Source organism: Poecilia mexicana, unplaced genomic scaffold (genome assembly GCF_051168715.1).
Source record: "Poecilia mexicana isolate PSO_F unplaced genomic scaffold, ASM5116871v1 scaffold_20, whole genome shotgun sequence".
Lineage (NCBI taxonomy): Eukaryota > Metazoa > Chordata > Actinopteri > Cyprinodontiformes > Poeciliidae > Poecilia > Poecilia mexicana.
Genome location: NW_028263389.1, coordinates 13,576,856 through 13,585,954, shown reverse-complemented (window position 1 = coordinate 13,585,954; position 9,099 = coordinate 13,576,856). Strand labels below are relative to the sequence as shown.

Genomic DNA, 9,099 nt, shown 5'->3' with positions numbered 1-9,099 from the left:
AATAATGACAGCATGTATGGTGCACTTAAAATGCCTCTTAAAAATGTCACCACATTATTTTTGTTTTATAATTTTTGAAATATTTTCATGTATTCTATCTTTTTTTCAAAATAAATTAGATTTTATTTGCTTTTTGACGTGATATTATGTCTGAAATTATTGACCTAAGGTTGAGATGGGAGCAGTAGTGTTGAAGCGGAACCTTTGTTTAGGGGGCGTTGCTTCCGGGTTGGTTTTGGGGCGGACTTCCTGTTAGCCTCAGACGCAAATGTGAATGCTAAAAGTAGTACTTCAGTTGTGATTGTTGAATTTTATTTCATTATTCTTCATGTTAGTACAGTGAAAACACACCAAAACTACTCTGTACGAGTTTACCTCTTATTTTTTTTATAAGGAACTAACACTGCGTTGCGGTTCCTGTGCACCGTTCTGCTAGTAGTTGTAAGTTTTATCAGCAGACGTTTAGATCGGAAGGATGCCAACCCGTGCTGGGGATGTCCCGTGGGGTTAGGTGATCAGAAGACCTTACTCCTGTTTTTAGGAGTTTTTTCCTAGGTTTGTTTGAATAATATTCAGTGCATGTTGCTTGTTGACTCGTAAAGTAGTTCAGATCATGAGTAAAGTGAGCCCAGCCAAAGTTAAAGGTAGAGAAACTATTCTTTGTTCATGAAGTGTGGGAATTCAGAAGTTAAGATTGACACAATGCCACGTTAGTGTTTTTTGTAATCATGTTAATCTGCTTTTGATCATTAAGTTAAAATCAGTGTGTATTTTGATATCCATGCCAGCTAATATGCATCTAAATGCAGTAAAACTAAGAACAGTTGCTTTATCCTGTCTAATACAATATATCTTGGTTGTTCTCATCCAAGTGATGGGATTGTAATGCGAAAAAGGTCATGTATGACATTACTTGTTAGTAGTCAGAAAAGTAAATTAGGCTTAGAAAACAAAGGTAATGTAACTTGTACACTGTAAAAAGGTTGTTGGTTAACAAATGAAACGGACGCAATCTGAAAATCAGCGGTTCGGTCATCATTACTGAATCTTTATTATTCTTCAGACTGTGCACATCACTGTTATAGCAGTCCTGGCACTTGGGACCTGTAACACATATCAACAATATTCTATATCCCAAAATACCATTTGGATGTAATATTGGTTTGGCTACATTATTCACAGTTTTAAGCACTCGTGCTCTGCATGTTGATGAAATATTTGGCCAGCTGAAAGGATTCTAACAGCCTTTATTGCTCACACCTGATGTGCGTATGTTGTGGATGATGAGATGCTGCAGGTTACAGAGAGCTGAGAGGACATGGTGTAATGGTAAAAAAGTAGAAGCATTTGGAAAATGGTGATCGTAATCAAAATTGTCATCACAATTTTCCACAGTGGCATTGCATTTACAAATGTTCTTTAAGTGCAATACTGTATGGTATTGCATTTAAAGCTAATATGTTCTTAGCTTGTAAAGTGGACTGAGAATACATTTCAAGCTTGCAATGTTGCATATTAATTATTAAAAGCATAAATTAAGAAAGTTGTTAGATTGTCCTAGAGTAGGAGAGCTGAATAATAGAATATTCTGCACAAAACCTTATTTTTCCTTCCAAATAGTACCAAAGCACAAACACAAAAAAACTCTAAATTTGCACTGTGACACTTTGCATCCACTAGAGTGCAGTGTTGAGCTAGAGGCACAGGGTAACGTTGGCCAAAAGCTGGAGTTACCCCTTTAGTTGCAAAGGGCTGCACTCAACCCTACTCAGCGCACACAGATGCACACAAATGCACTTGCTGCCGCTTAATAAATTGTGTGCCGTTGTTGGGTCGAGTATCCTTATTTGCGAATACAAATTACCTGATTTTCTCAAGGGCTACTGATTTTTTTCAAGCAACGCTAATGAGAACAAATGATGACTCGCACGCAGATCTGCTGACACTTCAGGTGCAAATGCCTAAAAATGCGTTTTAATTGATTGGTTTTATGGCGATCGCTTATAGTGACCTTGTGTGGGTAAAGCAATAGACAACTTCGGTGTTTTAAAACTGTGAAATAAAAATGTTTAATGTATTGGGACCCAAACGGACATGTTTCTTTATCATATCAACTGCTCACAGAGAAGCAAAACACATGTTCTTCATCAGTGTGATCAAAACAAAGTGATGCAGTGACTGTGAAATAGTCGCTCTCATCTGAATAAACAGACTGGACAGTCAGGGGTCTTTGAAAGCCAGTCAGATTGACTTACTGACTCCCACAGCCCACTTACTCCCACTGGGGTAAAGCCTTTGGATAATATGCATGTGTGTACCAATCATAGAGGCTTTGCGCTTGACATTCCTACCTATTCTAAGATTCCTTTTCTTCTTCTCTGCTCTTATTTTTTTTTGTGTGTAAAGGTACTGCTCTTTATACGCTTGGGTAATCTTTCGTGCACTCCTAACGAGGTTGTCAGATTGGCCGTATAATGAGGAGCCTAAAGATGAATGTAAAAATACCCCCATTACACCACTTTCATCCTCTTGTTCATTAGGTTAGCATATAAGGTTACAGTGCATCTAGCCCCTATGTTGTACATGGAAAATTGAGTGTGTCACTGAAGGTGCAGCTTAACCTTGAAACAATTTTGATCTTCAGTGTAGATATCATTTTTTTTTTCTTAGGGAATTTTGGTGACTTACAGAGGTTTTCTTGAAGTATTCACACCCTAGTTTAAAAATATTCCAATTAATCATTTATATTTTTTATTCCCCTCCAAAAAAAACCCCCGGCTTTTGTTCCATCTTTGTCTCTCCACCTCTGCCCATCCCTCGCCTCCCTCTGTCTCTTCATTTCTCTCATTTCTGCACCCCTGTCAAGTGCTTTGTTTGCTCTGACTTTCCATGTGGTTATCTGAGCGCAGACAGTATGCCTCGCCCTGGCACAGGACCTCAGTTTCCAAGGCAACTTTATAATTGTTTTGGATGCGTTCCAGACGCCACTGGATACCAAGGCATTATTGATGTCAAAAGAAACATGTATGAAATGAGGAGATGTGGAGGTGTCCATATGGTTCCGTACACAGCCATGCAAAGCCATTTAACGCTTTTCTCTTTTTTTTCTTTTTTCCTTTTTTTTTTTTTTTTTTTTTTTTTGCAATGGGAGTTTTTTGTGACATCGCTGAATAGATCCCACATGTGCCGCATGATATTTCATAATTTTGATCTCTCCGTATCACAAAAGGGGATAATGGCACGTGAAGTGAGCCGCTGAACTGTGCAATATTTCTCCTATTCATGTCATTAAGTCATTGTCACAGTATGTTCTGCCAACCGTACTGAATACAATGTGTCTATTATGCTTCTTTAGCCCCAAAAAATAGGAAGCGAAAATAAGAATTTGGTCCATCTGAGCTCAAGTCCATGGCAACAAAAAGGTTGGAACTGTGCTGCTTCTGGCTTTAATTCACCACAAGCAGGCTTTGTTTTGACAGGAGAGGCTGCTTGGTTGTCACCATAACCATATTGCGACTCCACAACCCACCCTTCTTCTTGCGTACCAACATATGCACAGCATCACAGAAGCTCTTAGCCACGAATTGTGGTCATTAAAATAACATATATTGTCAACAGCAACGAGATGAGCCTAATCGCTCCGGCTAAATTACCAATCTACAAATGTCTCTCACAAGTTGCTCAGGGAAACTCTTGGAGACAGTATTTTTTCATATGTTTAACTGTGTAACTGAAATAAGGCCCTGACTGATCTTTTTTCCTCTTTTCTCCCCTTCTGATCTCTAGCCTCCCCTCCCTCGGCTTAATTTATGACCTGTGAGGAGGAACCCAGGGAGTGAGAAGTGAGTGAGACTGGTTTGAAAGCCGTGAATAGGGAAGGGGGCAACAGGCCCTCCAAATAACACAAAGGAGGCAACCACAGCTGTTTGGAGGCAACACAAGCCTCCGCAAGACGCTGTCTTCTTCCAGACCTACACCCGTGCTGACTTTGCAAGCAGCATGCTTGTGTTTGAAAGCTGTAACTTCACTTCTTGTAGGTGAGAACTAATACATTTTGAAGTTCAAATGTGTGGAGACAGAAAAAGTGTCTGTCTGTAAGAAAACATTTTCTGTCTTGAAAGAGTGGAAAATCATGTCGTGGTAACAAAGTAAAAAACAAAAAAAAAAAAATCTCCTTTATTTAAAAGAAAATGTTATAGTTGGACAGCTAAAGTTCAATCCAAAATTTAGGGTAAGAAATGAGTTTGATGTTTTCAATTCAATACTGTCAGGAAGTTTGGGTCAACAGAAGTTCACCTTCCACTGCATAACTCTGAAGTGTATTTTGAATGTCTGTGTCTTTCTGTTTGACTTTATTTACAGTGGCTTGCAATAAGTATTCATACTTATTGAATTTATTGAACTTGTCACATTTTGTAAAATTAAAACCAGTAATTATGAGGCATTTTGTTGAGATCTCATGTAATAGACCAAGACAGAGGCATAATTAACTGGGAGAAAACTGACACATGGTAGTCAGACGATAGTAATTCTTAAGATTTTTGGAGTTTTTTTTTTTTTTTTACAAATAATCTAAGAAGTGTATTTAGTCCCTCAATACCATACTTTTCATTTCAATATCAGTCTTTTGGGAGATGTTTCCACCAGCTGTGCACATCTAGAGACATGTTTTGCATGCCCAATTGCAAAACAAGTCAACACATGAATATTTTCGGATCTAAATCATTACAATGGAGCTTGGAGGTTGTTGCCAAACTGGAAGGTGAACATTCACCACAGTCTTAAGTCTTAAGTTTTATCCACCTTCACATAGAACCTGACCAGCTTCTGTCTTTGAGGAAGAATACTCCCTACAGCAGATGCTTTTTTTGTTAAAAAAAAAAAAGAGTTTACATTTCATTCAACCAATTCACCTTCTTCCACATGTCTGCTGTGTCTCTTACCTGGGCACTTTCTTTTAGAATACTTACTTATAATTGTTGTCCTGTCAACAGATTCCTTCTTCTGAGCAGTGGGTCTCTTAAATTCTTCCTGAGTTTCTGTGGATATGTTACCTGCTTCTCTTATGAATGTTTGCCCTCCCCAATCCAGTCGGTCAGTTTTAGTTGATGTACACGTCTTGGTAAGTTTGGAGTTTTATCATACTCTTTTCACTTTGAGATGATGAATTAACAGGCACTCTGGAAAATATTGAAAGCTTATGATTTTATTATGTAACACCTCTTTAAACCGCTCCACAATTTTATTAATTACATATCTGCTGTAGACCTTGGTCTCCATTTTGTGGTTTATACAAAATTGTTTTCTTACAATATTGAATAAGAGAACAATATTCCTAGACTCTCAAATGGCAAAGAGAGTCTAGTATTTGCTAGACTAGACTCTCTGCCTTAGTAAAGGGGGCTGAAAAAATTATCCATTACTTTAATAATCTTTATCTGTAAAAACAAAAAGCTCAAACCATGCATCATTTTTCTCAGGCTTAATAATTGTCTATGACTTTGTTTTGTTTTTTAATAGACATGACAAAATATGAAAATCTTTAAAGGGCATCAATACATTTTCAAGCTACTTATGCAGCTATTAGGCTGCCATTATGTCCACCTTGTGTTGACAGATTTTTTGCGTCTATGTGCAAAGGTCAATCAAAATTACTTAAGTAGATGCAAATAATTAGTATGGTTTTGAATGAAAATCCCTGAAAACAAAACAAAACAAAACAAAAAAAACCTGAACAATAAAAAAAAAAAAAAGATTCTAATGTTAGAGTTTTCAGTTTGGCTTTTCCTCCTCATCCTGCTCTTTTCTCTCCTTTTCATCCATCCACACAGAGAGTATCCAGAGCCATCTGCAGGCCACGGTCCATCCCCAAAGACAGGGGATCACAAAGGTGTTATTTTTCAAAGCTGGCCCTGTCCGCCTCCTGCCGAGGGTGTGCGGCTGTGGTTCAAGGGAAGGTGGGAAACTTCTGAGGCCCTGTTCCCCGCTTGTAACCCCTCCCTGTCGCCCGCCTCCCCAGGGGCAGCCCTTTGAGGGTGTCATAACTGCGGCCTGTATAACACGGGTTACCGCTGACGGCGGTTGGTCACAGTTGATGAAGCCTTTAAAGCTGTTTCCTTTCTCATGGTTTCTGTTAAAATTGTGGAGAGCGGGAACGCGACTTGGCTCTCGGACAGTTGCAGCCGTCGGAACAGGGAGGATTTTTGGGAGCAAGGCGAAATCCTGCATTTTGACTTTCGATAAGTAGAGGGTGCTCCTGTTCCATGTTTGATGCTGCTCGGTGCATTGCACCCAGTATCCCCACTCTTCAAAAAGAGGAAACAATGAAAGTATTGTCTTCATTTTAGGGTAGTTTGTAAGTCGCTAAAAAGGTCAGGTCTTTTTCTTTCGTTGTAGTCATATCAGCATGAATGAAAGGCTCGGTGAATTGTTTGAAACGAGCTTTAAGTGGACAGAGCTGCAGATCATGCAGCTGTTGCGGTGCCATCCTGTTGTTTTGTAGCATCTGGGGAGGCCGGACGCAAAGTAGCGTGGGACAGAAAGCCATGACAGTGTGGTGGTGATGGCATGAGTGGGGAAACACAGCACTTGGTGCTCACCTCTTTCTCCAGAGTGTCCCCGTGGACACAGGGTCCTGCTGGCACACAGTAAAACTTGATTGTAGAAAACACCCTGAGACCAATAAAGGAGAAAATCAGAGAGGCTTTTATTTTCAAATTTGGTTGCAGCAGCAGATGGGAAAGAAATGGCTTTGCAAATGCTACTTTTCTGTTATTTTTTGTGGATTGTTGATTGTGCAAAATTTAGTTTTACTGTTATTAGGTATTTTGTAAATTTCATTGTCATTTACATTTTTATATTCAGATTTTTATTCAATCAAAATTGTCAGCTGCTGGACTTTTTTTTTTAAAGTGATTGTATTTACTGGAGTTTTTTTTGTGAAAATTGCAATTTATACATACTTTTTATTTACATTTCACACGTTGCACTTTTTATTCTTTTAATCATACATTTTGAAGCTTAGGCACACAGGCAATATTTACAGAATTCAGTTTTGAATAAAATGCACTACCGAATTTAAAAAGGAAAATGGTTAAATTAGAAACAGCTCCACGAAAACCGACAGTTTGAGTATTTACGGTTTCAGGAGTCCGAGGAACCCGGTCAGGGCAGAAAAAACACAGCGAGGCCCGCCATGTTGCCCTGTGTGAGTCGGTGTCAGTGCAAAGAGCAAAGGCCGGTGCGGTTCAGGACTTCTCCTCGGGATGTGTACAGACAGCATGTGGACGAGAGGGCCTGAGGTGCACAATGCTCCTCTGTTCTTTGTGCTGTACTTCTGTCTCACTGACTTTCTGTCCTGCAGACATACACTCCTCTTCCTCTTTCATACTCACGCAGGCACACGCGCACACACACATATATGCACGCTGAAGAGTTTCTCCACACAGTTGGGAAGACAGGGGTCAGTGACTGGATGCTCCCAGCTGAGTGCTGCAGTGCAGCCCTTCTCTGAAACATGCACACACACACACACACACATCCACGCGTGCAGAGTTAATGTCTTTTTCCATGTTGGCTCTGTATAAAGCTTTGGCTTTTGTGCTGCCTGTACTTCACCACAAAAGCCAGGAAATACCAGCAGTCGAGGAGATCGTACAGCTACAGTTTGTTAGGTTTATTTAAACAATTTAATCAGCTTATTAAAAAAAATAAATAGGATGTAGTTAATTCATGCAACTTGTAAATTTTAACATTTTTCTACATTAGACCAGAGAGAGTTAGCTTTTCTTAAGCCCTGTATTTTTTTATGAAGCTTGAATTATTCCCTGTTGATTTTTAAAAATAAAACATATATTTATTCTAACACCATTTTTTATTTAATTGAACAAATTTTATAGTACTTATATTAAAACTTATATGTATTTTCAACTTCAAGCTAAGTGGCTTTATTTAATAAATATTTTTTTTTTATCTTGATATTGCTTCTGTTAGGATTTTTTAGATATAGAAATTTCTTGCAAAATCATCCGCAGTAATATCAAAGGGGTGAATGTGTAGTATTAATAGCTATAAATATGTCTGCAAGCCCATTATGATGCATGAGAAATATTTAAATACATATTTATTATATGTATTATATTTTTTATATTTTTTAAAATTACAGTGAACAAAAAATAATCCCCAAGAGTACAAATCTTGCTGAAATTACATGAGTAATTGTCATCATGGAGACAAAGCACCATCATTTTCTAAACTGATTGACCATGTGGTCAACAGATGATTAAATTGACAACCTCTCAATGCTCGTCTATATTAATCACCCCTTCGGTGCTGGCGGATCGATTAAAAAAAAACAAAAAACGCTGTAATCTCACAGCCGTTAATCATTAGTGTCAAAATTGGAGAAACATAATCCAGCCAGGCTGTGGGTATGTGGGGGGTTAGCAGAGGAAGTGGAATGCATACGGAATGGGAAGACTGATCCCTCTGTTTCTTTGACGTCAAGCATCCATCTACTGGTGTTATTCCTTAATCTGATTCACTTGGCTGCTCGGAGGACCAGCGTTGCCTGTTGGAGCGGTTTTACTCGTGTGATGGATGCTATTGTCAAAAATGCCAAGGTCAATATGCGACACGGCAGAAAAAAAGGGAAGACTTTTTTTTTTCTTTAATCTGAAAGCGCTTCCCATGTATCATCAAGGCAGCAGTCTGACCTTCCTTCTCTCTGTAATAACATTCGGTGTGAGGACAACTGCTGCGTACACGCTCATGGGATGGCGTTGATCTTTAAAACGGGTCACGGCGCTGCCGAAGAGAGACCCGTGTCACTCATGGCAGTGTGCAGGCATATTACTTACACCGAGACACATTTGGAAATAGATTTTCACTATCTGGCACGGACACCAGCTAATGAAGGTATCAAGATATCTTGGACCTCTTCCTGTGCGGCAGCCTTTAGATAGTTTGGCTGGGTTTTGACAAATGATTAGGTAAATAACTTGGGAGTTATGAATGACAATCCTGATAAATGACAAACAGCAGTGGTGAACTTGTCATCCAAAACAGAAATTCAATATACCACTTTATCAGTTTGACTGA

General features: G+C 38.9%; 1 long non-coding RNA gene across 1 annotated transcript; it reads left to right on the top strand.

The window, feature by feature from the left end:
- Positions 1–154: 154 nt before the first annotated feature.
- Positions 155–8,178, top strand: LOC106916590 (uncharacterized). Its single transcript, XR_015761604.1, has 2 exons — positions 155–555; positions 3,787–8,178. It is a non-coding gene; the product is annotated as an uncharacterized LOC106916590 (long non-coding RNA).
- Positions 8,179–9,099: the final 921 nt, after the last annotated feature.